At 38.8% G+C, this 22,571-nt stretch overlaps 58 non-coding genes across 58 annotated transcripts; all 58 read left to right on the forward strand.

Annotated features, from left to right (window-relative positions):
* The first annotated feature begins 261 nt into the window (after nucleotides 1-261).
* On the forward strand, nucleotides 262-334 carry TRNAK-UUU (transfer RNA lysine (anticodon UUU)). Its single transcript has one exon. It is a non-coding gene; the product is annotated as a tRNA-Lys (tRNA).
* A 287-nt stretch (nucleotides 335-621) lies between these two features.
* Nucleotides 622-694, forward strand: TRNAK-UUU (transfer RNA lysine (anticodon UUU)). Its single transcript has one exon. It is a non-coding gene; the product is annotated as a tRNA-Lys (tRNA).
* A 106-nt stretch (nucleotides 695-800) lies between these two features.
* TRNAK-UUU (transfer RNA lysine (anticodon UUU)) lies at nucleotides 801-873 on the forward strand. The gene has a single exon. It is a non-coding gene; the product is annotated as a tRNA-Lys (tRNA).
* A 287-nt stretch (nucleotides 874-1,160) lies between these two features.
* TRNAE-UUC (transfer RNA glutamic acid (anticodon UUC)) lies at nucleotides 1,161-1,233 on the forward strand. Its single transcript has one exon. It is a non-coding gene; the product is annotated as a tRNA-Glu (tRNA).
* A 287-nt stretch (nucleotides 1,234-1,520) lies between these two features.
* TRNAE-UUC (transfer RNA glutamic acid (anticodon UUC)) lies at nucleotides 1,521-1,593 on the forward strand. Its single transcript has one exon. It is a non-coding gene; the product is annotated as a tRNA-Glu (tRNA).
* A 1,006-nt stretch (nucleotides 1,594-2,599) lies between these two features.
* TRNAK-UUU (transfer RNA lysine (anticodon UUU)) lies at nucleotides 2,600-2,672 on the forward strand. Its single transcript has one exon. It is a non-coding gene; the product is annotated as a tRNA-Lys (tRNA).
* A 466-nt stretch (nucleotides 2,673-3,138) lies between these two features.
* On the forward strand, nucleotides 3,139-3,211 carry TRNAK-UUU (transfer RNA lysine (anticodon UUU)). Its single transcript has one exon. It is a non-coding gene; the product is annotated as a tRNA-Lys (tRNA).
* A 646-nt stretch (nucleotides 3,212-3,857) lies between these two features.
* On the forward strand, nucleotides 3,858-3,930 carry TRNAK-UUU (transfer RNA lysine (anticodon UUU)). Its single transcript has one exon. It is a non-coding gene; the product is annotated as a tRNA-Lys (tRNA).
* Nucleotides 3,931-4,217: 287 nt separating this feature from the next.
* On the forward strand, nucleotides 4,218-4,290 carry TRNAK-UUU (transfer RNA lysine (anticodon UUU)). The gene has a single exon. It is a non-coding gene; the product is annotated as a tRNA-Lys (tRNA).
* A 1,003-nt stretch (nucleotides 4,291-5,293) lies between these two features.
* On the forward strand, nucleotides 5,294-5,366 carry TRNAK-UUU (transfer RNA lysine (anticodon UUU)). Its single transcript has one exon. It is a non-coding gene; the product is annotated as a tRNA-Lys (tRNA).
* A 643-nt stretch (nucleotides 5,367-6,009) lies between these two features.
* On the forward strand, nucleotides 6,010-6,082 carry TRNAK-UUU (transfer RNA lysine (anticodon UUU)). The gene has a single exon. It is a non-coding gene; the product is annotated as a tRNA-Lys (tRNA).
* A 107-nt stretch (nucleotides 6,083-6,189) lies between these two features.
* TRNAK-UUU (transfer RNA lysine (anticodon UUU)) lies at nucleotides 6,190-6,262 on the forward strand. The gene has a single exon. It is a non-coding gene; the product is annotated as a tRNA-Lys (tRNA).
* Nucleotides 6,263-6,548: 286 nt separating this feature from the next.
* Nucleotides 6,549-6,621, forward strand: TRNAK-UUU (transfer RNA lysine (anticodon UUU)). Its single transcript has one exon. It is a non-coding gene; the product is annotated as a tRNA-Lys (tRNA).
* Nucleotides 6,622-6,728: 107 nt separating this feature from the next.
* On the forward strand, nucleotides 6,729-6,801 carry TRNAK-UUU (transfer RNA lysine (anticodon UUU)). The gene has a single exon. It is a non-coding gene; the product is annotated as a tRNA-Lys (tRNA).
* Nucleotides 6,802-7,087: 286 nt separating this feature from the next.
* On the forward strand, nucleotides 7,088-7,160 carry TRNAK-UUU (transfer RNA lysine (anticodon UUU)). Its single transcript has one exon. It is a non-coding gene; the product is annotated as a tRNA-Lys (tRNA).
* A 286-nt stretch (nucleotides 7,161-7,446) lies between these two features.
* TRNAK-UUU (transfer RNA lysine (anticodon UUU)) lies at nucleotides 7,447-7,519 on the forward strand. Its single transcript has one exon. It is a non-coding gene; the product is annotated as a tRNA-Lys (tRNA).
* Nucleotides 7,520-7,626: 107 nt separating this feature from the next.
* TRNAK-UUU (transfer RNA lysine (anticodon UUU)) lies at nucleotides 7,627-7,699 on the forward strand. The gene has a single exon. It is a non-coding gene; the product is annotated as a tRNA-Lys (tRNA).
* A 286-nt stretch (nucleotides 7,700-7,985) lies between these two features.
* TRNAK-UUU (transfer RNA lysine (anticodon UUU)) lies at nucleotides 7,986-8,058 on the forward strand. Its single transcript has one exon. It is a non-coding gene; the product is annotated as a tRNA-Lys (tRNA).
* A 107-nt stretch (nucleotides 8,059-8,165) lies between these two features.
* TRNAK-UUU (transfer RNA lysine (anticodon UUU)) lies at nucleotides 8,166-8,238 on the forward strand. The gene has a single exon. It is a non-coding gene; the product is annotated as a tRNA-Lys (tRNA).
* Nucleotides 8,239-8,524: 286 nt separating this feature from the next.
* TRNAK-UUU (transfer RNA lysine (anticodon UUU)) lies at nucleotides 8,525-8,597 on the forward strand. The gene has a single exon. It is a non-coding gene; the product is annotated as a tRNA-Lys (tRNA).
* A 286-nt stretch (nucleotides 8,598-8,883) lies between these two features.
* On the forward strand, nucleotides 8,884-8,956 carry TRNAK-UUU (transfer RNA lysine (anticodon UUU)). Its single transcript has one exon. It is a non-coding gene; the product is annotated as a tRNA-Lys (tRNA).
* Nucleotides 8,957-9,063: 107 nt separating this feature from the next.
* Nucleotides 9,064-9,136, forward strand: TRNAK-UUU (transfer RNA lysine (anticodon UUU)). Its single transcript has one exon. It is a non-coding gene; the product is annotated as a tRNA-Lys (tRNA).
* A 286-nt stretch (nucleotides 9,137-9,422) lies between these two features.
* TRNAK-UUU (transfer RNA lysine (anticodon UUU)) lies at nucleotides 9,423-9,495 on the forward strand. The gene has a single exon. It is a non-coding gene; the product is annotated as a tRNA-Lys (tRNA).
* Nucleotides 9,496-9,602: 107 nt separating this feature from the next.
* Nucleotides 9,603-9,675, forward strand: TRNAK-UUU (transfer RNA lysine (anticodon UUU)). Its single transcript has one exon. It is a non-coding gene; the product is annotated as a tRNA-Lys (tRNA).
* A 286-nt stretch (nucleotides 9,676-9,961) lies between these two features.
* On the forward strand, nucleotides 9,962-10,034 carry TRNAK-UUU (transfer RNA lysine (anticodon UUU)). The gene has a single exon. It is a non-coding gene; the product is annotated as a tRNA-Lys (tRNA).
* A 286-nt stretch (nucleotides 10,035-10,320) lies between these two features.
* TRNAK-UUU (transfer RNA lysine (anticodon UUU)) lies at nucleotides 10,321-10,393 on the forward strand. Its single transcript has one exon. It is a non-coding gene; the product is annotated as a tRNA-Lys (tRNA).
* A 107-nt stretch (nucleotides 10,394-10,500) lies between these two features.
* On the forward strand, nucleotides 10,501-10,573 carry TRNAK-UUU (transfer RNA lysine (anticodon UUU)). Its single transcript has one exon. It is a non-coding gene; the product is annotated as a tRNA-Lys (tRNA).
* Nucleotides 10,574-10,859: 286 nt separating this feature from the next.
* TRNAK-UUU (transfer RNA lysine (anticodon UUU)) lies at nucleotides 10,860-10,932 on the forward strand. Its single transcript has one exon. It is a non-coding gene; the product is annotated as a tRNA-Lys (tRNA).
* A 107-nt stretch (nucleotides 10,933-11,039) lies between these two features.
* Nucleotides 11,040-11,112, forward strand: TRNAK-UUU (transfer RNA lysine (anticodon UUU)). Its single transcript has one exon. It is a non-coding gene; the product is annotated as a tRNA-Lys (tRNA).
* Nucleotides 11,113-11,398: 286 nt separating this feature from the next.
* Nucleotides 11,399-11,471, forward strand: TRNAK-UUU (transfer RNA lysine (anticodon UUU)). Its single transcript has one exon. It is a non-coding gene; the product is annotated as a tRNA-Lys (tRNA).
* A 286-nt stretch (nucleotides 11,472-11,757) lies between these two features.
* On the forward strand, nucleotides 11,758-11,830 carry TRNAK-UUU (transfer RNA lysine (anticodon UUU)). The gene has a single exon. It is a non-coding gene; the product is annotated as a tRNA-Lys (tRNA).
* Nucleotides 11,831-11,937: 107 nt separating this feature from the next.
* TRNAK-UUU (transfer RNA lysine (anticodon UUU)) lies at nucleotides 11,938-12,010 on the forward strand. The gene has a single exon. It is a non-coding gene; the product is annotated as a tRNA-Lys (tRNA).
* A 286-nt stretch (nucleotides 12,011-12,296) lies between these two features.
* On the forward strand, nucleotides 12,297-12,369 carry TRNAK-UUU (transfer RNA lysine (anticodon UUU)). Its single transcript has one exon. It is a non-coding gene; the product is annotated as a tRNA-Lys (tRNA).
* A 107-nt stretch (nucleotides 12,370-12,476) lies between these two features.
* Nucleotides 12,477-12,549, forward strand: TRNAK-UUU (transfer RNA lysine (anticodon UUU)). Its single transcript has one exon. It is a non-coding gene; the product is annotated as a tRNA-Lys (tRNA).
* A 286-nt stretch (nucleotides 12,550-12,835) lies between these two features.
* TRNAK-UUU (transfer RNA lysine (anticodon UUU)) lies at nucleotides 12,836-12,908 on the forward strand. Its single transcript has one exon. It is a non-coding gene; the product is annotated as a tRNA-Lys (tRNA).
* Nucleotides 12,909-13,194: 286 nt separating this feature from the next.
* Nucleotides 13,195-13,267, forward strand: TRNAK-UUU (transfer RNA lysine (anticodon UUU)). The gene has a single exon. It is a non-coding gene; the product is annotated as a tRNA-Lys (tRNA).
* Nucleotides 13,268-13,374: 107 nt separating this feature from the next.
* Nucleotides 13,375-13,447, forward strand: TRNAK-UUU (transfer RNA lysine (anticodon UUU)). Its single transcript has one exon. It is a non-coding gene; the product is annotated as a tRNA-Lys (tRNA).
* A 466-nt stretch (nucleotides 13,448-13,913) lies between these two features.
* On the forward strand, nucleotides 13,914-13,986 carry TRNAK-UUU (transfer RNA lysine (anticodon UUU)). The gene has a single exon. It is a non-coding gene; the product is annotated as a tRNA-Lys (tRNA).
* Nucleotides 13,987-14,632: 646 nt separating this feature from the next.
* Nucleotides 14,633-14,705, forward strand: TRNAK-UUU (transfer RNA lysine (anticodon UUU)). The gene has a single exon. It is a non-coding gene; the product is annotated as a tRNA-Lys (tRNA).
* Nucleotides 14,706-14,990: 285 nt separating this feature from the next.
* TRNAK-UUU (transfer RNA lysine (anticodon UUU)) lies at nucleotides 14,991-15,063 on the forward strand. Its single transcript has one exon. It is a non-coding gene; the product is annotated as a tRNA-Lys (tRNA).
* Nucleotides 15,064-15,706: 643 nt separating this feature from the next.
* Nucleotides 15,707-15,779, forward strand: TRNAK-UUU (transfer RNA lysine (anticodon UUU)). Its single transcript has one exon. It is a non-coding gene; the product is annotated as a tRNA-Lys (tRNA).
* Nucleotides 15,780-15,886: 107 nt separating this feature from the next.
* Nucleotides 15,887-15,959, forward strand: TRNAK-UUU (transfer RNA lysine (anticodon UUU)). Its single transcript has one exon. It is a non-coding gene; the product is annotated as a tRNA-Lys (tRNA).
* A 286-nt stretch (nucleotides 15,960-16,245) lies between these two features.
* Nucleotides 16,246-16,318, forward strand: TRNAK-UUU (transfer RNA lysine (anticodon UUU)). The gene has a single exon. It is a non-coding gene; the product is annotated as a tRNA-Lys (tRNA).
* Nucleotides 16,319-16,604: 286 nt separating this feature from the next.
* On the forward strand, nucleotides 16,605-16,677 carry TRNAK-UUU (transfer RNA lysine (anticodon UUU)). Its single transcript has one exon. It is a non-coding gene; the product is annotated as a tRNA-Lys (tRNA).
* Nucleotides 16,678-16,784: 107 nt separating this feature from the next.
* On the forward strand, nucleotides 16,785-16,857 carry TRNAK-UUU (transfer RNA lysine (anticodon UUU)). The gene has a single exon. It is a non-coding gene; the product is annotated as a tRNA-Lys (tRNA).
* Nucleotides 16,858-17,143: 286 nt separating this feature from the next.
* Nucleotides 17,144-17,216, forward strand: TRNAK-UUU (transfer RNA lysine (anticodon UUU)). The gene has a single exon. It is a non-coding gene; the product is annotated as a tRNA-Lys (tRNA).
* Nucleotides 17,217-17,502: 286 nt separating this feature from the next.
* Nucleotides 17,503-17,575, forward strand: TRNAK-UUU (transfer RNA lysine (anticodon UUU)). The gene has a single exon. It is a non-coding gene; the product is annotated as a tRNA-Lys (tRNA).
* Nucleotides 17,576-17,682: 107 nt separating this feature from the next.
* Nucleotides 17,683-17,755, forward strand: TRNAK-UUU (transfer RNA lysine (anticodon UUU)). The gene has a single exon. It is a non-coding gene; the product is annotated as a tRNA-Lys (tRNA).
* A 286-nt stretch (nucleotides 17,756-18,041) lies between these two features.
* Nucleotides 18,042-18,114, forward strand: TRNAK-UUU (transfer RNA lysine (anticodon UUU)). The gene has a single exon. It is a non-coding gene; the product is annotated as a tRNA-Lys (tRNA).
* Nucleotides 18,115-18,400: 286 nt separating this feature from the next.
* TRNAK-UUU (transfer RNA lysine (anticodon UUU)) lies at nucleotides 18,401-18,473 on the forward strand. Its single transcript has one exon. It is a non-coding gene; the product is annotated as a tRNA-Lys (tRNA).
* A 107-nt stretch (nucleotides 18,474-18,580) lies between these two features.
* TRNAK-UUU (transfer RNA lysine (anticodon UUU)) lies at nucleotides 18,581-18,653 on the forward strand. The gene has a single exon. It is a non-coding gene; the product is annotated as a tRNA-Lys (tRNA).
* A 285-nt stretch (nucleotides 18,654-18,938) lies between these two features.
* Nucleotides 18,939-19,011, forward strand: TRNAK-UUU (transfer RNA lysine (anticodon UUU)). The gene has a single exon. It is a non-coding gene; the product is annotated as a tRNA-Lys (tRNA).
* Nucleotides 19,012-19,654: 643 nt separating this feature from the next.
* TRNAK-UUU (transfer RNA lysine (anticodon UUU)) lies at nucleotides 19,655-19,727 on the forward strand. Its single transcript has one exon. It is a non-coding gene; the product is annotated as a tRNA-Lys (tRNA).
* Nucleotides 19,728-20,962: 1,235 nt separating this feature from the next.
* On the forward strand, nucleotides 20,963-21,035 carry TRNAK-UUU (transfer RNA lysine (anticodon UUU)). Its single transcript has one exon. It is a non-coding gene; the product is annotated as a tRNA-Lys (tRNA).
* Nucleotides 21,036-21,321: 286 nt separating this feature from the next.
* TRNAK-UUU (transfer RNA lysine (anticodon UUU)) lies at nucleotides 21,322-21,394 on the forward strand. Its single transcript has one exon. It is a non-coding gene; the product is annotated as a tRNA-Lys (tRNA).
* A 466-nt stretch (nucleotides 21,395-21,860) lies between these two features.
* Nucleotides 21,861-21,933, forward strand: TRNAK-UUU (transfer RNA lysine (anticodon UUU)). Its single transcript has one exon. It is a non-coding gene; the product is annotated as a tRNA-Lys (tRNA).
* Nucleotides 21,934-22,040: 107 nt separating this feature from the next.
* On the forward strand, nucleotides 22,041-22,113 carry TRNAK-UUU (transfer RNA lysine (anticodon UUU)). Its single transcript has one exon. It is a non-coding gene; the product is annotated as a tRNA-Lys (tRNA).
* Nucleotides 22,114-22,398: 285 nt separating this feature from the next.
* On the forward strand, nucleotides 22,399-22,471 carry TRNAK-UUU (transfer RNA lysine (anticodon UUU)). The gene has a single exon. It is a non-coding gene; the product is annotated as a tRNA-Lys (tRNA).
* Nucleotides 22,472-22,571: the final 100 nt, after the last annotated feature.

Below are 22,571 nucleotides of genomic sequence, written 5' to 3' on the forward strand. Positions count from 1 at the left end.
AATTTAAACTTCAGATCGTTTCACTTTCAATAAATTTATGTAAATTCTAATTCCAATTATTACGGGAGTTCACCTCGCTTGAGCGCGGATAGCTCAGTCGGTAGAGCGTTAGGCTTTTAAGTAAACGGTCCAGGGTTCGAGTCCCTGTTCGGGCGATTCGTTTTTTGAACATTCATAAACATTTGAACTTCAGATCATTTCACTTTCAATAAATTTATGTAAATTCTAATTCCAATTTTTACGGGAGTTCACCTCGCTTGAGCCCGGATAGCTCAGTCGGTAGAGCGTTAGGCTTTTAACCTAACGGTTAAGGGTTCGAGTCCCTGTTCGGGCGACTCTGTTTTTGAAGAATCATCAATAATTTAAACTTCAGATCGTTTCACTTTCAATAAATTTATGTAAATTCTAATTCCAATTATTACGGGAGTTCACCTCGCTTGAGCGCGGATAGCTCAGTCGGTAGAGCGTTAGGCTTTTAACCTAAGGGTTAAGGGTTCGAGTCCCTGTTTGGGCGACTCTGTTTTTAAAGAATCATCAATATTTTAAACTTTAGATCACTTAATTTCCAGTAAAATTATTTAAATTCTAATCCCAATTATTACGAGAGTTCATATCGTTTCAGCCCGGATAGCTCAGTCGGTAGAGCGTTAGGCTTTTAAGCTAACGGTCCAGGGTTCGAGTCCCTGTTCGGGCGATTCGTTTTTTGAACATTCATAAACATTTGAACTTCAGATCATTTCACTTTCAATAAATTTATGTAAATTCTAATTCCAATTTTTACGGGAATTCACCTCGCTTGAGCCCGGATAGCTCAGTCGGTAGAGCGTTAGGCTTTTAACCTAACGGTTAAGGGTTCGAGTCCCTGTTTGGGCGACTCTGTTTTTAAAGAATCATCAGTAATTTAAACTTCAGATCACTTAATTTCCAGTAAAATTATTTAAATTCTAATCCCAATTATTACGGGAGTTCATGCCGTTTCAGCCCGGATCGCTCAGTAGGTAGAGCGTTAAGCCTTCAACCTAACGGTCCAGGGTTCGCGTCCCTGTTCGGGCGACTCTGTTTTTGAAGAATCATCAATAATTTAAACTTCAGATCATTTAATTTCCAGTAAAATAATTTAAATTCTAATCCTAATTATTACGGGAGTTCATTTCGTTTCAGCCCGGATAGCTCAGTCGGTAGAGCGTTAAGCCTTCAACCTAACGGTCCAGGGTTCGAGTCCCTGTTCGGGCGACTCTGTTTTTGAAGAATCGTCAATAATTTAAACTTCAGATCGTTTCACTTTCAATAAATTTATGTAAATTCTAATTCCAATTATTACGGGAGTTCACCTCGCTTGAGCCCGGATAGCTCAGTCGGTAGAGCGTTAGGCTTTTAACCTAACGGTTAAGGATTCGAGTCCCTGTTTGGGCGACTCTGTTTTTAAAGAATCATCAATAATTTAAACTTCAGATCACTTAATTTCCAGTAAAATTATTTAAATTCTAATCCCAATTATTACGGGAGTTCATGTCGTTTCAGCCCGGATCGCTCAGTCGGTAGAGCGTTAAGCCTTCAACCTAACGGTCCAGGGTTCGAGTCCCTGTTCGGGCGACTCTGTTTTTGAAGAATCATCAATAATTTAAACTTCAGATCGTTTCACTTTCAATAAATTTATGTAAATTCTAATTCCAATTATTACGGGAGTTCACCTCGCTTTAGCGCGGATAGCTCAGTCGGTAGAGCGTTAGGCTTTTAACCTAACGGTTAAGGGTTCGAGTCCCTGTTTGGGCGACTCTGTTTTTAAATAATCATCAATATTTTAAACTTTAGATCACTTAATTTCCAGGAAAATTATTTAAATTCTAATCCCAATTATTACGGGAGTTCACCTCGCTTGAGCCCGGATAGCTCAGTCGGTAGAGCGTTAGGCTTTTAACCTAACGGTTAAGGGTTCGAGTCACTGTTTGGGCGACTCTGTTTTTAAAGAATCATCAATAATTTAAACTTCAGATCACTTTATTTCCAGTAAAATTATTTAAATTCTAATCCCAATTATTACGGGAGTTCATGTCGTTTCAGCCCGGATCGCTCAGTCGGTAGAGCGTTAAGCCTTCAACGTAACGGTCCAGGGTTCGCGTCCCTGTTCGGGCGACTCTGTTTTTGAAGAATCATCAATAATTTAAACTTCAGATCATTTAATTTCCAGTAAAATAATTTAAATTCTAATCCTAATTATTACGGGAGTTCATTTCGTTTCAGCCCGGATAGCTCAGTCGGTAGAGCGTAAAGCCTTCAACCTAACGGTCCAGGGTTCGAGTCCTTGTTCGGGCGACTCTCTTTTTGAAGAATCATCAATAATTTAAACTTCAGATCACTTAATTTCCAGTAAAATTATTTAAATTCAAATCCCAATTATTACGGGAGTTCATATCGTTTCAGCCCGGATAGCTCAGTCGGTAGAGCGTTAGGCTTTTAAGTAAACGGTCCAGGGTTCGAGTCCCTGTTCGGGCGATTCGTTTTTTGAACATTCATAAACATTTGAACTTCAGATCATTTCACTTTCAATAAATTTATGTAAATTCTAATTCCAATTTTTACGGGAGTTCACCTTGCTTGAGCCCGGATAGCTCAGTCGGTAGAGCGTTAGGCTTTTAACCTAACGGTTAAGGGTTCGAGTCCCTGTTTGGGCGACTCTGTTTTTAAAGGGTCATCAATAATTTAAACTTCAGATCACTTAATTTCCAGTAAAATTATTTAAATTCTAATCCCAATTATTACGGGAGTTCATATCGTTTCAGCCCGGATAGCTCAGTCGGTAGAGCGTTAGGCTTTTAAGCTAACGGTCCAGGGTTCGAGTACCTGTTCGGGCGATTCACTTTTTGAACATTCATAAAAATTTGAACTTCATATCATTTCTCTTGGAGTAAAATTATGAAAATTCTAATCCCAATTATTACGGGAGTTCACCTCGCTTGAGCCCGGATAGCTTAGTCGGTAGAGCGTTAGGCTTTTAACCTAACGGCCCAATGTTCGAGTCCCTGATCGGACGATTCTGTTTTTAAAGAATCATCAATAATTTAAACTTCAGATCGTTTACCTTTCAATAAATTTATGTAAATTCTAATTCCAATTTTTACGGGAGTTCACCTCGCTTGAGCCCGGATAGCTCAGTCGGTAGAGCGTTAGGCTTTTAACCTAACGGTTAAGGGTTCGAGTCCCTGTTTGGGCGACTCTGTTTTTAAAGAATCATCAATAATTTAAACTTCAGATCACTTAATTTCCAGTAAAATTATTTAAATTCTAATCCCAATTATTACGGGAGTTCATGTCGTTTCAGCTCGGATCACTCAGTCGGTAGAGCGTTAAGCCTTCAACCTAACGGTCCAGGGTTCGCGCCCCTGTTCGGGCGACTCTGTTTTTGAAGAATCATCAATAATTTAAACTTCAGATCATTTAATTTCCAAAAAAATAATTTAAATTCTAATCCTAATTATTACGGGAGTTCATTTCGTTTAAGCCCGAATAGCTCAGTCTGTAGAGCGTTAAGCCTTCAACCTAACGGTCCAGGGTTCCAGTCCCTGTTCGGGCGACTCTGTTTTTGAAGAATAGTCAATAATTTAAACTTCAGATCGTTTCACTTTCAATAAATTTATGTAAATTCTAATTCCAATTATTACGGGAGTTCACCTCGCTTGAGCGCGGATAGCTCAGTCGGTAGAGCGTTAGGCTTTTAAGTAAACGGTCCAGGGTTCGAGTCGCTGTTCGGGCGATTCGTTTTTTGAACATTCATAAACATTTGAACTTCAGATCATTTCATTTTCAATAAATTTATGTAAATTCTAATTCCAATTTTTACGGGAGTTCACCTCGCTTGAGCCCGGATAGCTCAGTCGGTAGAGCGTTAGGCTTTTAACCTAACGGTTAAGGGTTCGAGTCCCTGTTCGGGCGACTCTGTTTTTGAAGAATCATCAATAATTTAAACTTCAGATCGTTTCACTTTCAATAAATTTATGTAAATTCTAATTCCAATTATTACGGGAGTTCACCTCGCTTGAGCGCGGATAGCTCAGTCGGTAGAGCGTTAGGCTTTTAACCTAAGGGTTAAGGGTTCGAGTCCCTGTTTGGGCGACTCTGTTTTTAAAGAATCATCAATATTTTAAACTTTAGATCACTTAATTTCCAGTAAAATTATTTAAATTCTAATCCCAATTATTACGGGAGTTCATATCGTTTCAGCCCGGATAGCTCAGTCGGTAGAGCGTTAGGCTTTTAAGCTAACGGTCCAGGGTTCGAGTCCCTGTTCGGGCGATTCGTTTTTTGAACATTCATAAACATTTGAACTTCAGATCATTTCACTTTCAATAAATTTATGTAAATTCTAATTCCAATTTTTACGGGAATTCACCTCGCTTGAGCACGGATAGCTCAGTCGGTAGAGCGTTAGGCTTTTAACCTAACGGTTAAGGGTTCGAGTCCCTGTTTGGGCGACTCTTTTTTTAAAGAATCATCAGTAATTTAAACTTCAGATCACTTAATTTCCAGTAAAATTATTTAAATTCTAATCCCAATTATTACGGGAGTTCATGCCGTTTCAGCCCGGATCGCTCAGTCGGTAGAGCGTTAAGCCTTCAACCTAACGGTCCAGGGTTCGCGTCCCTGTTCGGGCGACTCTGTTTTTGAAGAATCATCAATAATTTAAACTTCAGATCATTTAATTTCCAGTAAAATAATTTAAATTCTAATCCTAATTATTACGGGAGTTCATTTCGTTTCAGCCCGGATAGCTCAGTCGGTAGAGCGTAAAGCCTTCAACCTAACGGTCCAGGGTTCGAGTTCTTGTTCGGGCGACTCTGTTTTTGAAGAATCATCAATAATTTAAACTTCAGATAACTTAATTTCCAGTAAAATTATTTAAATTCTAATCCCAATTAATACGGGAGTTCATATCGTTTCAGCCCGGATAGCTCAGTCGGTAGAGCGTTAGGCTTTTAAGTAAACGGTCCAGGGTTCGAGTCCCTGTTCGGGCGATTCGTTTTTTGAACATTCATAAACATTTGAACTTCAGATCATTTCACTTTCAATAAATTTATGTAAATTCTAATCCCAATTATTACGGGAGTTCATTTCGTTTCAGGCCGGATAGCTCAGTCGGTAGAGTGTTAGGCTTTTAACCTAACGGTCCAGGGTTCGAGTACCTGTTCGGGCGATTCACTTTTTGAACATTCATAAAAATTTGAACTTCATATCATTTCTCTTGGAGTAAAATTATGAAAATTCTAATCCCAATTATTACTGGGTTCAACTCGCTTGAGCCCGGATAGCTCAGTCGGTAGAGTGTTAGGCTTTTAACCTAACGGTCCAGGGTTCGAGTACCTGTTCGGGCGATTCACTTTTTGAACATTCATAAAAATATGAACTTCATATCATTTCTCTTGGAGTAAAATTATGAAAATTCTAATCCCAATTATTACGGGAGTTCACCTCGCTTGAACCCGGATAGCTCAGTCGGAAGAGCGTTAGGCTTAAACCTAACGGTCCAGGGTTCGAGTCCCTGTTCGGGCGACTCTGTTTTGAAGAATCATCAATAATTTAAACTTCAGATCATTTCACTTTCAATAAATTTATGTAAATTCTAATTCCAATTATTACGGGAGTTCACCTCGATTGAGCCCGGATAGCTCAGTCGGTAGAGCGTTAGACTTTTAACCTAACGGTCCAAGGTTCGAGTCCCTGTTCGGTCCACTTTGTTTTTAAAGAATCATCAATAATTTAAAATTCAGATCATTTAATTTGCAGTAAAATTATTGAAATTCTAATCCCAATTATTACGGTAGTTCATTTCGTTTCAGGCCGGATATCTCAGTCGGTAGAGTGTTAGGCTTTTAACCTAACGGTCCAGGGTTCGAGTACCTGTTCGGGCGATTCAATTTTTGAACATTCATAAAAATTTGAACTGCATATCATTTCTCTTAGAGTAAAATTATGAAAATTCTAATCCCAATTATTAAGGGAGTTCACCTCGCTTGAGCCCGGATAGCTCAGTCGGTAGAGCGTTAGGCTTTTAACCTAACGGCCCAGGGTTCGAGTCCCTGATCGGACTATTCTGTTTTTAAAGAATCATCAATAATTTAAACTTCAGATCGTTTCACTTTCAATAAATTTATGTTAATTCTAATTCCAATTTTTACGGGAGTTCACCTCGCTTGAGCCCGGATAGCTCAGTCGGTAGAGCGTTAGGTTTTTAACCTAACGGTTAAGGGTTCGAGTCCCTGTTTGGGCGACTCTGTTTTTAAAGAATCATCAATAATTTAAACTTCAGATCACTTAATTTCCAGTAAAATTATTTAAATTCTAATCCCAATTATTACGGGAGTTCATTTCGTTTCAGGCCGGATAGCTCAGTCGGTAGAGTGTTAGGCTTTTAACCTAACGGTCCAGGGTTCGAGTACCTGTTCGGGCGATTCACTTTTTGAACATTCATAAAAATTTGAACTGCATATCATTTCTCTTAGAGTAAAATTATGAAAATTCTAATCCCAATTATTAAGGGAGTTCACCTCGCTTGAGCCCGGATAGCTCAGTCGGTAGAGCGTTAGGCTTTTAACCTAACGGCCCAGGGTTCGAGTCCCTGATCGGACGATTCTGTTTTTAAAGAATCATCAATAATTTAAACTTCAGATCGTTTCACTTTCAATAAATTTATGTTAATTCTAATTCCAATTTTTACGGGAGTTCACCTCGCTTGAGCCCGGATAGCTCAGTCGGTAGAGCGTTAGGTTTTTAACCTAACGGTTAAGGGTTCGAGTCCCTGTTTGGGCGACTCTGTTTTTAAAGAGTCATCAATAATTTAAACTTCAGATCACTTAATTTCCAGTAAAATTATTTAAATTCTAATCCCAATTATTACGGGAGTTCATTTCGTTTCAGGCCGGATAGCTCAGTCGGTAGAGTGTTAGGCTTTTAACCTAACGGTCCAGGGTTCGAGTACCTGTTCGGGCGATTCACTTTTTGAACATTCATAAAAATTTGAACTTCATATCATTTCTCTTGGAGTAAAATTATGAAAATTCTAATCCCAATAATTACGGGAGTTCACTTCGCTTGAGCCCGGATAGCTCAGTCGGTAGAGCGTTAGGCTTTTAACCTAATGGCCCAGGGTTCGAGTCCCTGATCGGACGATTCCGTTTTTAAAGAATCATCAATAATTTAAACTTCAGATCATTTAATTTGCAGTAAAATTATTGAAATTCTAATCCCAATTATTACGGTAGTTCATTTCGTTTCAGGCCGGATATCTCAGTCGGTAGAGTGTTAGGCTTTTAACCTAACGGTCCAGGGTTCGAGTACCTGTTCGGGCGATTCAATTTTTGAACATTCATAAAAATTTGAACTGCATATCATTTCTCTTAGAGTAAAATTATGAAAATTCTAATCCCAATTATTAAGGGAGTTCACCTCGCTTGAGCCCGGATAGCTCAGTCGGTAGAGCGTTAGGCTTTTAACCTAACGGCCCAGGGTTCGAGTCCCTGATCGGACGATTCTGTTTTTAAAGAATCATCAATAATTTAAACTTCAGATCGTTTCACTTTCAATAAATTTATGTTAATTCTAATTCCAATTTTTACGGGAGTTCACCTCGCTTGAGCCCGGATAGCTCAGTCGGTAGAGCGTTAGGTTTTTAACCTAACGGTTAAGGGTTCGAGTCCCTGTTTGGGCGACTCTGTTTTTAAAGAATCATCAATAATTTAAACTTCAGATCACTTAATTTCCAGTAAAAGTATTTAAATTCTAATCCCAATTATTACGGGAGTTCATTTCGTTTCAGGCCGGATAGCTCAGTCGGTAGAGTGTTAGGCTTTTAACCTAACGGTCCAGGGTTCGAGTACCTGTTCGGGCGATTCACTTTTTGAACATTCATAAAAATTTGAACTGCATATCATTTCTCTTAGAGTAAAATTATGAAAATTCTAATCCCAATTATTAAGGGAGTTCACCTCGCTTGAGCCCGGATAGCTCAGTCGGTAGAGCGTTAGGCTTTTAACCTAACGGCCCAGGGTTCGAGTCCCTGATCGGACGATTCTGTTTTTAAAGAATCATCAATAATTTAAACTTCAGATCGTTTCACTTTCAATAAATTTATGTTAATTCTAATTCCAATTTTTACGGGAGTTCACCTCGCTTGAGCCCGGATAGCTCAGTCGGTAGAGCGTTAGGTTTTTAACCTAACGGTTAAGGGTTCGAGTCCCTGTTTGGGCGACTCTGTTTTTAAAGAATCATCAATAATTTAAACTTCAGATCACTTAATTTCCATTAAAATTATTTAAATTCTAATCCCAATTATTACGGGAGTTCATTTCGTTTCAGGCCGGATAGCTCAGTCGGTAGAGTGTTAGGCTTTTAACCTAACGGTCCAGGGTTCGAGTACCTGTTCGGGCGATTCACTTTTTGAACATTCATAAAAATTTGAACTTCATATCATTTCTCTTGGAGTAAAATTATGAAAATTCTAATCCCAATAATTACGGGAGTTCACTTCGCTTGAGCCCGGATAGCTCAGTCGGTAGAGCGTTAGGCTTTTAACCTAATGGCCCAGGGTTCGAGTCCCTGATCGGACGATTCCGTTTTTAAAGAATCATCAATAATTTAAACTTCAGATCATTTAATTTGCAGTAAAATTATTGAAATTCTAATCCCAATTATTACGGTAGTTCATTTCGTTTCAGGCCGGATATCTCAGTCGGTAGAGTGTTAGGCTTTTAACCTAACGGTCCAGGGTTCGAGTACCTGTTCGGGCGATTCAATTTTTGAACATTCATAAAAATTTGAACTGCATATCATTTCTCTTAGAGTAAAATTATGAAAATTCTAATCCCAATTATTAAGGGAGTTCACCTCGCTTGAGCCCGGATAGCTCAGTCGGTAGAGCGTTAGGCTTTTAACCTAACGGCCCAGGGTTCGAGTCCCTGATCGGACGATTCTGTTTTTAAAGAATCATCAATAATTTAAACTTCAGATCGTTTCACTTTCAATAAATTTATGTTAATTCTAATTCCAATTTTTACGGGAGTTCACCTCGCTTGAGCCCGGATAGCTCAGTCGGTAGAGCGTTAGGTTTTTAACCTAACGGTTAAGGGTTCGAGTCCCTGTTTGGGCGACTCTGTTTTTAAAGAATCATCAATAATTTAAACTTCAGATCACTTAATTTCCAGTAAAAGTATTTAAATTCTAATCCCAATTATTACGGGAGTTCATTTCGTTTCAGGCCGGATAGCTCAGTCGGTAGAGTGTTAGGCTTTTAACCTAACGGTCCAGGGTTCGAGTACCTGTTCGGGCGATTCACTTTTTGAACATTCATAAAAATTTGAACTGCATATCATTTCTCTTAGAGTAAAATTATGAAAATTCTAATCCCAATTATTAAGGGAGTTCACCTCGCTTGAGCCCGGATAGCTCAGTCGGTAGAGCGTTAGGCTTTTAACCTAACGGCCCAGGGTTCGAGTCCCTGATCGGACGATTCTGTTTTTAAAGAATCATCAATAATTTAAACTTCAGATCGTTTCACTTTCAATAAATTTATGTTAATTCTAATTCCAATTTTTACGGGAGTTCACCTCGCTTGAGCCCGGATAGCTCAGTCGGTAGAGCGTTAGGTTTTTAACCTAACGGTTAAGGGTTCGAGTCCCTGTTTGGGCGACTCTGTTTTTAAAGAATCATCAATAATTTAAACTTCAGATCACTTAATTTCCATTAAAATTATTTAAATTCTAATCCCAATTATTACGGGAGTTCATTTCGTTTCAGGCCGGATAGCTCAGTCGGTAGAGTGTTAGGCTTTTAACCTAACGGTCCAGGGTTCGAGTACCTGTTCGGGCGATTCACTTTTTGAACATTCATAAAAATTTGAACTTCATATCATTTCTCTTGGAGTAAAATTATGAAAATTCTAATCCCAATAATTACGGGAGTTCACTTCGCTTGAGCCCGGATAGCTCAGTCGGTAGAGCGTTAGGCTTTTAACCTAATGGCCCAGGGTTCGAGTCCCTGATCGGACGATTCCGTTTTTAAAGAATCATCAATAATTTAAACTTCAGATCATTTAATTTGCAGTAAAATTATTGAAATTCTAATCCCAATTATTACGGTAGTTCATTTCGTTTCAGGCCGGATATCTCAGTCGGTAGAGTGTTAGGCTTTTAACCTAACGGTCCAGGGTTCGAGTACCTGTTCGGGCGATTCAATTTTTGAACATTCATAAAAATTTGAACTGCATATCATTTCTCTTAGAGTAAAATTATGAAAATTCTAATCCCAATTATTAAGGGAGTTCACCTCGCTTGAGCCCGGATAGCTCAGTCGGTAGAGCGTTAGGCTTTTAACCTAACGGCCCAGGGTTCGAGTCCCTGATCGGACGATTCTGTTTTTAAAGAATCATCAATAATTTAAACTTCAGATCGTTTCACTTTCAATAAATTTATGTTAATTCTAATTCCAATTTTTACGGGAGTTCACCTCGCTTGAGCCCGGATAGCTCAGTCGGTAGAGCGTTAGGTTTTTAACCTAACGGTTAAGGGTTCGAGTCCCTGTTTGGGCGACTCTGTTTTTAAAGAATCATCAATAATTTAAACTTCAGATCACTTAATTTCCAGTAAAAGTATTTAAATTCTAATCCCAATTATTACGGGAGTTCATTTCGTTTCAGGCCGGATAGCTCAGTCGGTAGAGTGTTAGGCTTTTAACCTAACGGTCCAGGGTTCGAGTACCTGTTCGGGCGATTCACTTTTTGAACATTCATAAAAATTTGAACTGCATATCATTTCTCTTAGAGTAAAATTATGAAAATTCTAATCCCAATTATTAAGGGAGTTCACCTCGCTTGAGCCCGGATAGCTCAGTCGGTAGAGCGTTAGGCTTTTAACCTAACGGCCCAGGGTTCGAGTCCCTGATCGGACGATTCTGTTTTTAAAGAATCATCAATAATTTAAACTTCAGATCGTTTCACTTTCAATAAATTTATGTTAATTCTAATTCCAATTTTTACGGGAGTTCACCTCGCTTGAGCCCGGATAGCTCAGTCGGTAGAGCGTTAGGTTTTTAACCTAACGGTTAAGGGTTCGAGTCCCTGTTTGGGCGACTCTGTTTTTAAAGAATCATCAATAATTTAAACTTCAGATCACTTAATTTCCATTAAAATTATTTAAATTCTAATCCCAATTATTACGGGAGTTCATTTCGTTTCAGGCCGGATAGCTCAGTCGGTAGAGTGTTAGGCTTTTAACCTAACGGTCCAGGGTTCGAGTACCTGTTCGGGCGATTCACTTTTTGAACATTCATAAAAATTTGAACTTCATATCATTTCTCTTGGAGTAAAATTATGAAAATTCTAATCCCAATAATTACGGGAGTTCACTTCGCTTGAGCCCGGATAGCTCAGTCGGTAGAGCGTTAGGCTTTTAACCTAATGGCCCAGGGTTCGAGTCCCTGATCGGACGATTCCGTTTTTAAAGAATCATCAATAATTTAAACTTCAGATCATTTAATTTGCAGTAAAATTATTGAAATTCTAATCCCAATTATTACGGTAGTTCATTTCGTTTCAGGCCGGATATCTCAGTCGGTAGAGTGTTAGGCTTTTAACCTAACGGTCCAGGGTTCGAGTACCTGTTCGGGCGATTCAATTTTTGAACATTCATAAAAATTTGAACTGCATATCATTTCTCTTAGAGTAAAATTATGAAAATTCTAATCCCAATTATTAAGGGAGTTCACCTCGCTTGAGCCCGGATAGCTCAGTCGGTAGAGCGTTAGGCTTTTAACCTAACGGCCCAGGGTTCGAGTCCCTGATCGGACGATTCTGTTTTTAAAGAATCATCAATAATTTAAACTTCAGATCGTTTCACTTTCAATAAATTTATGTTAATTCTAATTCCAATTTTTACGGGAGTTCACCTCGCTTGAGCCCGGATAGCTCAGTCGGTAGAGCGTTAGGTTTTTAACCTAACGGTTAAGGGTTCGAGTCCCTGTTTGGGCGACTCTGTTTTTAAAGAATCATCAATAATTTAAACTTCAGATCACTTAATTTCCAGTAAAAGTATTTAAATTCTAATCCCAATTATTACGGGAGTTCATTTCGTTTCAGGCCGGATAGCTCAGTCGGTAGAGTGTTAGGCTTTTAACCTAACGGTCCAGGGTTCGAGTACCTGTTCGGGCGATTCACTTTTTGAACATTCATAAAAATTTGAACTGCATATCATTTCTCTTAGAGTAAAATTATGAAAATTCTAATCCCAATTATTAAGGGAGTTCACCTCGCTTGAGCCCGGATAGCTCAGTCGGTAGAGCGTTAGGCTTTTAACCTAACGGCCCAGGGTTCGAGTCCCTGATCGGACGATTCTGTTTTTAAAGAATCATCAATAATTTAAACTTCAGATCGTTTCACTTTCAATAAATTTATGTTAATTCTAATTCCAATTTTTACGGGAGTTCACCTCGCTTGAGCCCGGATAGCTCAGTCGGTAGAGCGTTAGGTTTTTAACCTAACGGTTAAGGGTTCGATTCCCTGTTTGGGCGACTCTGTTTTTAAAGAATCATCAATAATTTAAACTTCAGATCACTTAATTTCCATTAAAATTATTTAAATTCTAATCCCAATTATTACGGGAGTTCATTTCGTTTCAGGCCGGATAGCTCAGTCGGTAGAGTGTTAGGCTTTTAACCTAACGGTCCAGGGTTCGAGTACCTGTTCGGGCGATTCACTTTTTGAACATTCATAAAAATTTGAACTTCATATCATTTCTCTTGGAGTAAAATTATGAAAATTCTAATCCCAATAATTACGGGAGTTCACTTCGCTTGAGCCCGGATAGCTCAGTCGGTAGAGCGTTAGGCTTTTAACCTAATGGCCCAGGGTTCGAGTCCCTGATCGGACGATTCCGTTTTTAAAGAATCATCAATAATTTAAACTTCAGATCATTTAATTTGCAGTAAAATTATTGAAATTCTAATCCCAATTATTACGGTAGTTCATTTCGTTTCAGGCCGGATATCTCAGTCGGTAGAGTGTTAGGCTTTTAACCTAACGGTCCAGGGTTCGAGTACCTGTTCGGGCGATTCAATTTTTGAACATTCATAAAAATTTGAACTGCATATCATTTCTCTTAGAGTAAAATTATGAAAATTCTATTCCCAATTATTAAGGGAGTTCACCTCGCTTGAGCCCGGATAGCTCAGTCGGTAGAGCGTTAGGCTTTTAACCTAACGGCCCAGGGTTCGAGTCCCTGATCGGACGATTCTGTTTTTAAAGAATCATCAATAATTTAAACTTCAGATCGTTTCACTTTCAATAAATTTATGTTAATTCTAATTCCAATTTTTACGGGAGTTCACCTCGCTTGAGCCCGGATAGCTCAGTCGGTAGAGCGTTAGGTTTTTAACCTAACGGTTAAGGGTTCGAGTCCCTGTTTGGGCGACTCTGTTTTTAAAGAATCATCAATAATTTAAACTTCAGATCACTTAATTTCCAGTAAAATTATTTAAATTCTAATCCCAATTATTACGGGAGTTCATTTCGTTTCAGGCCGGATAGCTCAGTCGGTAGAGTGTTAGGCTTTTAACCTAACGGTCCAGGGTTCGAGTACCTGTTCGGGCGATTCACTTTTTGAACATTCATAAAAATTTGAACTTCATATCATTTCTCTTGGAGTAAAATTATGAAAATTCTAATCCCAATAATTACGGGAGTTCACTTCGCTTGAGCCCGGATAGCTCAGTCGGTAGAGCGTTAGGCTTTTAACCTAATGGCCCAGGTTTCGAGTCCCTGATCGGACGATTCTGTTTTTAAAGAATCATCAATAATTTAAACTTCAGATCGTTTCACTTTCAATAAATTTATGTAAATTCTAATTCCAATTTTTACGGGAGTTCACCTCGCTTGAGCCCGGATAGCTCAGTCGGTAGAGCGTTAGGCTTTTAACCTAACGGTTAAGGGTTCGAGTCCCTGTTTGGGCGACTCTGTTTTTAAAGAATCATCAGTAATTTAAACTTCAGATCACTTAATTTCCAGTAAAATTATTTAAATTCTAATCCCAATTATTACGGGAGTTCATGCCGTTTCAGCCCGGATCGCTCAGTCGGTAGAGCGTTAAGCATTCAACCTAACGGTCCAGGGTTCGCGTCCCTGTTCGGGCGACTCTGTTTTTGAAGAATCATCAATAATTTAAACTTCAGATCATTTAATTTCCAGTAAAATAATTTAAATTCTAATCCTAATTATTACGGGAGTTCATTTCGTTTCAGCCCGGATAGCTCAGTCGGTAGAGCGTAAAGCCTTCAACCTAACGGTCCAGGGTTCGAGTCCTTGTTCGGGCGACTCTGTTTTTGAAGAATCATCAATAATTTAAACTTCAGATCACTTAATTTCCAGTAAAATTATTTAAATTCTAATCCCAATTATTACGGGAGTTCATATCGTTTCAGCCCGGATAGCTCAGTCGGTAGAGCGTTAGGCTTTTAAGTAAACGGTCCAGGGTTCGAGTCCCTGTTCGGGCGATTCGTTTTTTGAACATTCATAAACATTTGAACTTCAAATCATTTCACTTTCAATAAATTTATGTAAATTCTAATTCCAATTTTTACGGGAGTTCACCTCGCTTGAGCCCGGATAGCTCAGTCGGTAGAGCGTTAGGCTTTTAACCTAACGGTTAAGGGTTCGAGTCCCTGTTTGGGCGACTCTGTTTTTAAAGAGTCATCAATAATTTAAACTTCAGATCACTTAATTTCCAGTAAAATTATTTAAATTCTAATCCCAATTATTACGGGAGTTCATTTCGTTTCAGGCCGGATAGCTCAGTCGGTAGAGTGTTAGGCTTTTAACCTAACGGTCCAGGGTTCGAGTACCTGTTCGGGCGATTCACTTTTTGAACATTCATAAAAATTTGAACTTCATATCATTTCTCTTGGAGTAAAATTATGAAAATTCTAATCCCAATTATTACTGGGTTCACCTCGCTTGAGCCCGGATAGCTCAGTCGGTAGAGTGTTAGGCTTTTAACCTAACGGTCCAGGGTTCGAGTACCTGTTCGGGCGATTCACTTTTTGAACATTCATAAAAATTTGAACTTCATATCATTTCTCTTGGAGTAAAATTATGAAAATTCTAATCCCAATTATTACGGGAGTTCACCTCGCTTGAACCCGGATAGCTCAGTCGGAAGAGCGTTAGGCTTAAACCTAACGGTCCAGGGTTCGAGTCCCTGTTCGGGCGACTCTGTTTTGAAGAATCATCAATAATTTAAACTTCAGATCATTTCACTTTCAATAAATTTATGTAAATTCTAATTCCAATTATTACGGGAGTTCACCTCGATTGAGCCCGGATAGCTCAGTCGGTAGAGCGTTAGACTTTTAACCTAACGGTCCAAGGTTCGAGTCCCTGTTCCGTCGACTTTGTTTTTAAAGAATCATCAATAATTTAAAATTCAGATCATTTAATTTGCAGTAAAATTATTGAAATTCTAATCCCAATTATTACGGTAGTTCATTTCGTTTCAGGCCGGATAGCTCAGTCGGTAGAGTGTTAGGCTTTTAACCTAACGGTCCAGGGTTCGAGTACCTGTTCGGGCGATTCACTTTTTGAACATTCATAAAAATTTGAACTGCATATCATTTCTCTTAGAGTAAAATTATGAAAATTCTAATCCCAATTATTAAGGGAGTTCACCTCGCTTGAGCCCGGATAGCTCAGTCGGTAGAGCGTTAGGCTTTTAACCTAACGGCCCAGGGTTCGAGTCCCTGATCGGACGATTCTGTTTTTAAAGAATCATCAATAATTTAAACTTCAGATCGTTTCACTTTCAATAAATTTATGTTAATTCTAATTCCAATTTTTACGGGAGTTCACCTCGCTTGAGCCCGGATAGCTCAGTCGGTAGAGCGTTAGGTTTTTAACCTAACGGTTAAGGGTTCGAGTCCCTGTTTGGGCGACTCTGTTTTTAAAGAATCATCAATAATTTAAACTTCAGATCACTTAATTTCCATTAAAATTATTTAAATTCTAATCCCAATTATTACGGGAGTTCATTTCGTTTCAGGCCGGATAGCTCAGTCGGTAGAGTGTTAGGCTTTTAACCTAACGGTCCAGGGTTCGAGTACCTGTTCGGGCGATTCACTTTTTGAACATTCATAAAAATTTGAACTTCATATCATTTCTCTTGGAGTAAAATTATGAAAATTCTAATCCCAATAATTACGGGAGTTCACTTCGCTTGAGCCCGGATAGCTCAGTCGGTAGAGCGTTAGGCTTTTAACCTAATGGCCCAGGGTTCGAGTCCCTGATCGGACGATTCCGTTTTTAAAGAATCATCAATAATTTAAACTTCAGATCATTTAATTTGCAGTAAAATTATTGAAATTCTAATCCCAATTATTACGGGAGTTCATTTCGTTTCAGGCCGGATAGCTCAGTCGGTAGAGTGTTAGGCTTTTAACCTAACGGTCCAGGGTTCGAGTACCTGTTCGGGCGATTCAATTTTTGAACATTCATAAAAATTTGAACTGCATATCATTTCTCTTAGAGTAAAATTATGAAAATTCTAATCCCAATTATTAAGGGAGTTCACCTCGCTTGAGCCCGGATAGCTCAGTCGGTAGAGCGTTAGGCTTTTAACCTAACGGCCCAGGGTTCGAGTCCCTGATCGGACGATTCTGTTTTTAAAGAATCATCAATAATTTAAACTTCAGATCGTTTCACTTTCAATAAATTTATGTTAATTCTAATTCCAATTTTTACGGGAGTTCACCTCGCTTGAGCCCGGATAGCTCAGTCGGTAGAGCGTTAGGTTTTTAACCTAACGGTTAAGGGTTCGAGTCCCTGTTTGGGCGACTCTGTTTTTAAAGAATCATCAATAATTTAAACTTCAGATCACTTAATTTCCATTAAAATTATTTAAATTCTAATCCCAATTATTACGGGAGTTCATTTCGTTTCAGGCCGGATAGCTCAGTCGGTAGAGTGTTAGGCTTTTAACCTAACGGTCCAGGGTTCGAGTACCTGTTCGGGCGATTCACTTTTTGAACATTCATAAAAATTTGAACTTCATATCATTTCTCTTGGAGTAAAATTATGAAAATTCTAATCCCAATAATTACGGGAGTTCACTTCGCTTGAGCCCGGATAGCTCAGTCGGTAGAGCGTTAGGCTTTTAACCTAATGGCCCAGGGTTCGAGTCCCTGATCGGACGATTCCGTTTTTAAAGAATCATCAATAATTTAAACTTCAGATCATTTAATTTGCAGTAAAATTATTGAAATTCTAATCCCAATTATTACGGGAGTTCATTTCGTTTCAGGCCGGATAGCTCAGTCGGTAGAGTGTTAGGCTTTTAACCTAACGGTCCAGGGTTCGAGTACCTGTTCGGGCGATTCAATTTTTGAACATTCATAAAAATTTGAACTGCATATCATTTCTCTTAGAGTAAAATTATGAAAATTCTAATCCCAATTATTAAGGGAGTTCACCTCGCTTGAGCCCGGATAGCTCAGTCGGTAGAGCGTTAGGCTTTTAACCTAACGGCCCAGGGTTCGAGTCCCTGATCGGACGATTCTGTTTTTAAAGAATCATCAATAATTTAAACTTCAGATCGTTTCACTTTCAATAAATTTATGTTAATTCTAATTCCAATTTTTACGGGAGTTCACCTCGCTTGAGCCCGGATAGCTCAGTCGGTAGAGCGTTAGGTTTTTAACCTAACGGTTAAGGGTTCGAGTCCCTGTTTGGGCGACTCTGTTTTTAAAGAATCATCAATAATTTAAACTTCAGATCACTTAATTTCCATTAAAATTATTTAAATTCTAATCCCAATTATTACGGGAGTTCATTTCGTTTCAGGCCGGATAGCTCAGTCGGTAGAGTGTTAGGCTTTTAACCTAACGGTCCAGGGTTCGAGTACCTGTTCGGGCGATTCACTTTTTGAACATTCATAAAAATTTGAACTTCATATCATTTCTCTTGGAGTAAAATTATGAAAATTCTAATCCCAATAATTACGGGAGTTCACTTCGCTTGAGCCCGGATAGCTCAGTCGGTAGAGCGTTAGGCTTTTAACCTAATGGCCCAGGGTTCGAGTCCCTGATCGGACGATTCCGTTTTTAAAGAATCATCAATAATTTAAACTTCAGATCATTTAATTTGCAGTAAAATTATTGAAATTCTAATCCCAATTATTACGGTAGTTCATTTCGTTTCAGGCCGGATATCTCAGTCGGTAGAGTGTTAGGCTTTTAACCTAACGGTCCAGGGTTCGAGTACCTGTTCGGGCGATTCAATTTTTGAACATTCATAAAAATTTGAACTGCATATCATTTCTCTTAGAGTAAAATTATGAAAATTCTAATCCCAATTATTAAGGGAGTTCACCTCGCTTGAGCCCGGATAGCTCAGTCGGTAGAGCGTTAGGCTTTTAACCTAACGGCCCAGGGTTCGAGTCCCTGATCGGACGATTCTGTTTTTAAAGAATCATCAATAATTTAAACTTCAGATCGTTTCACTTTCAATAAATTTATGTTAATTCTAATTCCAATTTTTACGGGAGTTCACCTCGCTTGAGCCCGGATAGCTCAGTCGGTAGAGCTTTAGGTTTTTAACCTAACGGTTAAGGGTTCGAGTCCCTGTTTGGGCGACTCTGTTTTTAAAGAGTCATCAATAATTTAAACTTCAGATCACTTAATTTCCAGTAAAATTATTTAAATTCTAATCCCAATTATTACGGGAGTTCATTTCGTTTCAGGCCGGATAGCTCAGTCGGTAGAGTGTTAGGCTTTTAACCTAACGGTCCAGGGTTCGAGTACCTGTTCGGGCGATTCACTTTTTGAACATTCATAAAAATTTGAACTTCATATCATTTCTCTTGGAGTAAAATTATGAAAATTCTAATCCCAATTATTACTGGGTTCACCTCGCTTGAGCCCGGATAGCTCAGTCGGTAGAGTGTTAGGCTTTTAACCTAACGGTCCAGGGTTCGAGTACCTGTTCGGGCGATTCACTTTTTGAACATTCATAAAAATTTGAACTTCATATCATTTCTCTTGGAGTAAAATTATGAAAATTCTAATCCCAATTATTACGGGAGTTCACCTCGCTTGAACCCGGATAGCTCAGTCGGAAGAGCGTTAGGCTTAAACCTAACGGTCCAGGGTTCGAGTCCCTGTTCGGGCGACTCTGTTTTGAAGAATCATCAATAATTTAAACTTCAGATCATTTCACTTTCAATAAATTTATGTAAATTCTAATTCCAATTATTACGGGAGTTCACCTCGATTGAGCCCGGATAGCTCAGTCGGTAGAGCGTTAGACTTTTAACCTAACGGTCCAAGGTTCGAGTCCCTGTTCGGTCGACTTTGTTTTTAAAGAATCATCAATAATTTAAAATTCAGATCATTTAATTTGCAGTAAAATTATTGAAATTCTAATCCCAATTATTACGGTAGTTCATTTCGTTTCAGGCCGGATAGCTCAGTCGGTAGAGTGTTAGGCTTTTAACCTAACGGTCCAGGGTTCGAGTACCTGTTCGGGCGATTCACTTTTTGAACATTCATAAAAATTTGAACTGCATATCATTTCTCTTAGAGTAAAATTATGAAAATTCTAATCCCAATTATTAAGGGAGTTCACCTCGCTTGAGCCCGGATAGCTCAGTCGGTAGAGCGTTAGGCTTTTAACCTAACGGCCCAGGGTTCGAGTCCCTGATCGGACGATTCTGTTTTTAAAGAATCATCAATAATTTAAACTTCAGATCGTTTCACTTTCAATAAATTTATGTTAATTCTAATTCCAATTTTTACGGGAGTTCACCTCGCTTGAGCCCGGATAGCTCAGTCGGTAGAGCGTTAAGGCGCGTTTATAAGCGAGCGAGAAAAGGTGCTTTCGCTTGTGTATGATGCCGAAACTTCATCGTCGTGATCGGAAAAAGCTTGCGACGTCAGCGTACTCTAGGTAGTTCATGTTTATAAAGGCGCTGGCACCCGCGACTCGAGAACTGATATTTTTAGAACGAGAGAGTAATTAAAATGGCGACGATGATTGAGCAACGCATAATCGTTTTAACAGCAATGAAAGGTATATTACTAACCAAAAAGAAAGTATTGCTGTTAAAAAAGAAAAAACAGTTGGAAAAGAAAAAGGAACGAAAAGCACGTAGGTGGGGAACTCATCCCATTTTGTTGAAGAGGAGGGATATTTTCATACGTTCATTGATTAACATTTCTTTAACTTCATGGTCTTTTTTCCTTTCTATTTCTTTTCTCGCTTTATTGCTTAAGCGACATTTAAAAAAAAAAAACACAACCACCTCGATCGCAGCAATCTCGCAATGTCTGAAACTGTAGCAGAATACCAGACGACATATCTATTTGGCGTTTTAGTGGATAAAATTAAACACGTGACCCCAACCGAGAGCTGAAACCTAAAATACACGGGCGAGAAGATCAAAGTTTCTTTGAAGCGCTCAGCTTGCGCCATAAGTTAGCGCCGTTTGCGTCTGCTTATGGAAAATCAGCTCTGGCATGTTTATAAACGGTCGCGCGGAAGCCGACGCCGAGTAAAAATTTGAAGCTTCAACTATCAGCTTCAGGTTTTTGCTCGCTTATAAACGCGCCTTTAGGTTTTTAACCTAACGGTTAAGGGTTCGAGTCCCTGTTTGGGCGACTCTGTTTTTAAAGAATCATCAATAATTTAAACTTCAGATCACTTAATTTCCATTAAAATTATTTAAATTCTAATCCCAATTATTACGGGAGTTCATTTCGTTTCAGGCCGGATAGCTCAGTCGGTAGAGTGTTAGGCTTTTAACCTAACGGTCCAGGGTTCGAGTACCTGTTCGGGCGATTCACTTTTTGAACATTCATAAAAATTTGAACTTCATATCATTTCTCTTGGAGTAAAATTATGAAAATTCTAATCCCAATAATTACGGGAGTTCACTTCGCTTGAGCCCGGATAGCTCAGTCGGTAGAGCGTTAGGCTTTTAACCTAATGGCCCAGGGTTCGAGTCCCTGATCGGACGATTCCGTTTTTAAAGAATCATCAATAATTTAAACTTCAGATCATTTAATTTGCAGTAAAATTATTGAAATTCTAATCCCAATTATTACGGTAGTTCATTTCGTTTCAGGCCGGATATCTCAGTCGGTAGAGTGTTAGGCTTTTAACCTAACGGTCCAGGGTTCGAGTACCTGTTCGGGCGATTCAATTTTTGAACATTCATAAAAATTTGAACTGCATATCATTTCTCTTAGAGTAAAATTATGAAAATTCTAATCCCAATTATTAAGGGAGTTCACCTCGCTTGAGCCCGGATAGCTCAGTCGGTAGAGCGTTAGGCTTTTAACCTAACGGCCCAGGGTTCGAGTCCCTGATCGGACGATTCTGTTTTTAAAGAATCATCAATAATTTAAACTTCAGATCGTTTCACTTTCAATAAATTTATGTTAATTCTAATTCCAATTTTTACGGGAGTTCACCTCGCTTGAGCCCGGATAGCTCAGTCGGTAGAGCGTTAGGTTTTTAACCTAACGGTTAAGGGTACGAGTCCCTGTTTGGGCGACTCTGTTTTTAAAGAATCATCAATAATTTAAACTTCAGATCACTTAATTTCCAGTAAAAGTATTTAAATTCTAATCCCAATTATTACGGGAGTTCATTTCGTTTCAGGCCGGATAGCTCAGTCGGTAGAGTGTTAGGCTTTTAACCTAACGGTCCAGGGTTCGAGTACCTGTTCGGGCGATTCACTTTTTGAACATTCATAAAAATTTGAACTGCATATCATTTCTCTTAGAGTAAAATTATGAAAATTCTAATCCCAATTATTAAGGGAGTTCACCTCGCTTGAGCCCGGATAGCTCAGTCGGTAGAGCGTTAGGCTTTTAACCTAACGGCCCAGGGTTCGAGTCCCTGATCGGACGATTCTGTTTTTAAAGAATCATCAATAATTTAAACTTCAGATCGTTTCACTTTCAATAAATTTATGTTAATTCTAATTCCAATTTTTACGGGAGTTCACCTCGCTTGAGCCCGGATAGCTCAGTCGGTAGAGCGTTAGGTTTTTAACCTAACGGTTAAGGGTTCGAGTCCCTGTTTGGGCGACTCTGTTTTTAAAGAATCATCAATAATTTAAACTTCAGATCACTTAATTTCCATTAAAATTATTTAAATTCTAATCCCAATTATTACGGGAGTTCATTTCGTTTCAGGCCGGATAGCTCAGTCGGTAGAGTGTTAGGCTTTTAACCTAACGGTCCAGGGTTCGAGTACCTGTTCGGGCGATTCACTTTTTGAACATTCATAAAAATTTGAACTTCATATCATTTCTCTTGGAGTAAAATTATGAAAATTCTAATCCCAATTATTACTGGGTTCACCTCGCTTGAGCCCGGATAGCTCAGTCGGTAGAGTGTTAGGCTTTTAACCTAACGGTCCAGGGTTCGAGTACCTGTTCGGGCGATTCACTTTTTGAACATTCATAAAAATTTGAACTTCATATCATTTCTCTTGGAGTAAAATTATGAAAATTCTAATCCCAATTATTACGGGAGTTCACCTC

The sequence above is a fragment of the Phalangium opilio genome, unplaced genomic scaffold (genome assembly GCF_054372755.1).
Source record: "Phalangium opilio isolate 3A_F unplaced genomic scaffold, DU_Popi_V2 ptg001170l_1, whole genome shotgun sequence".
Taxonomy (NCBI): Eukaryota; Metazoa; Arthropoda; class Arachnida; order Opiliones; family Phalangiidae; genus Phalangium; species Phalangium opilio.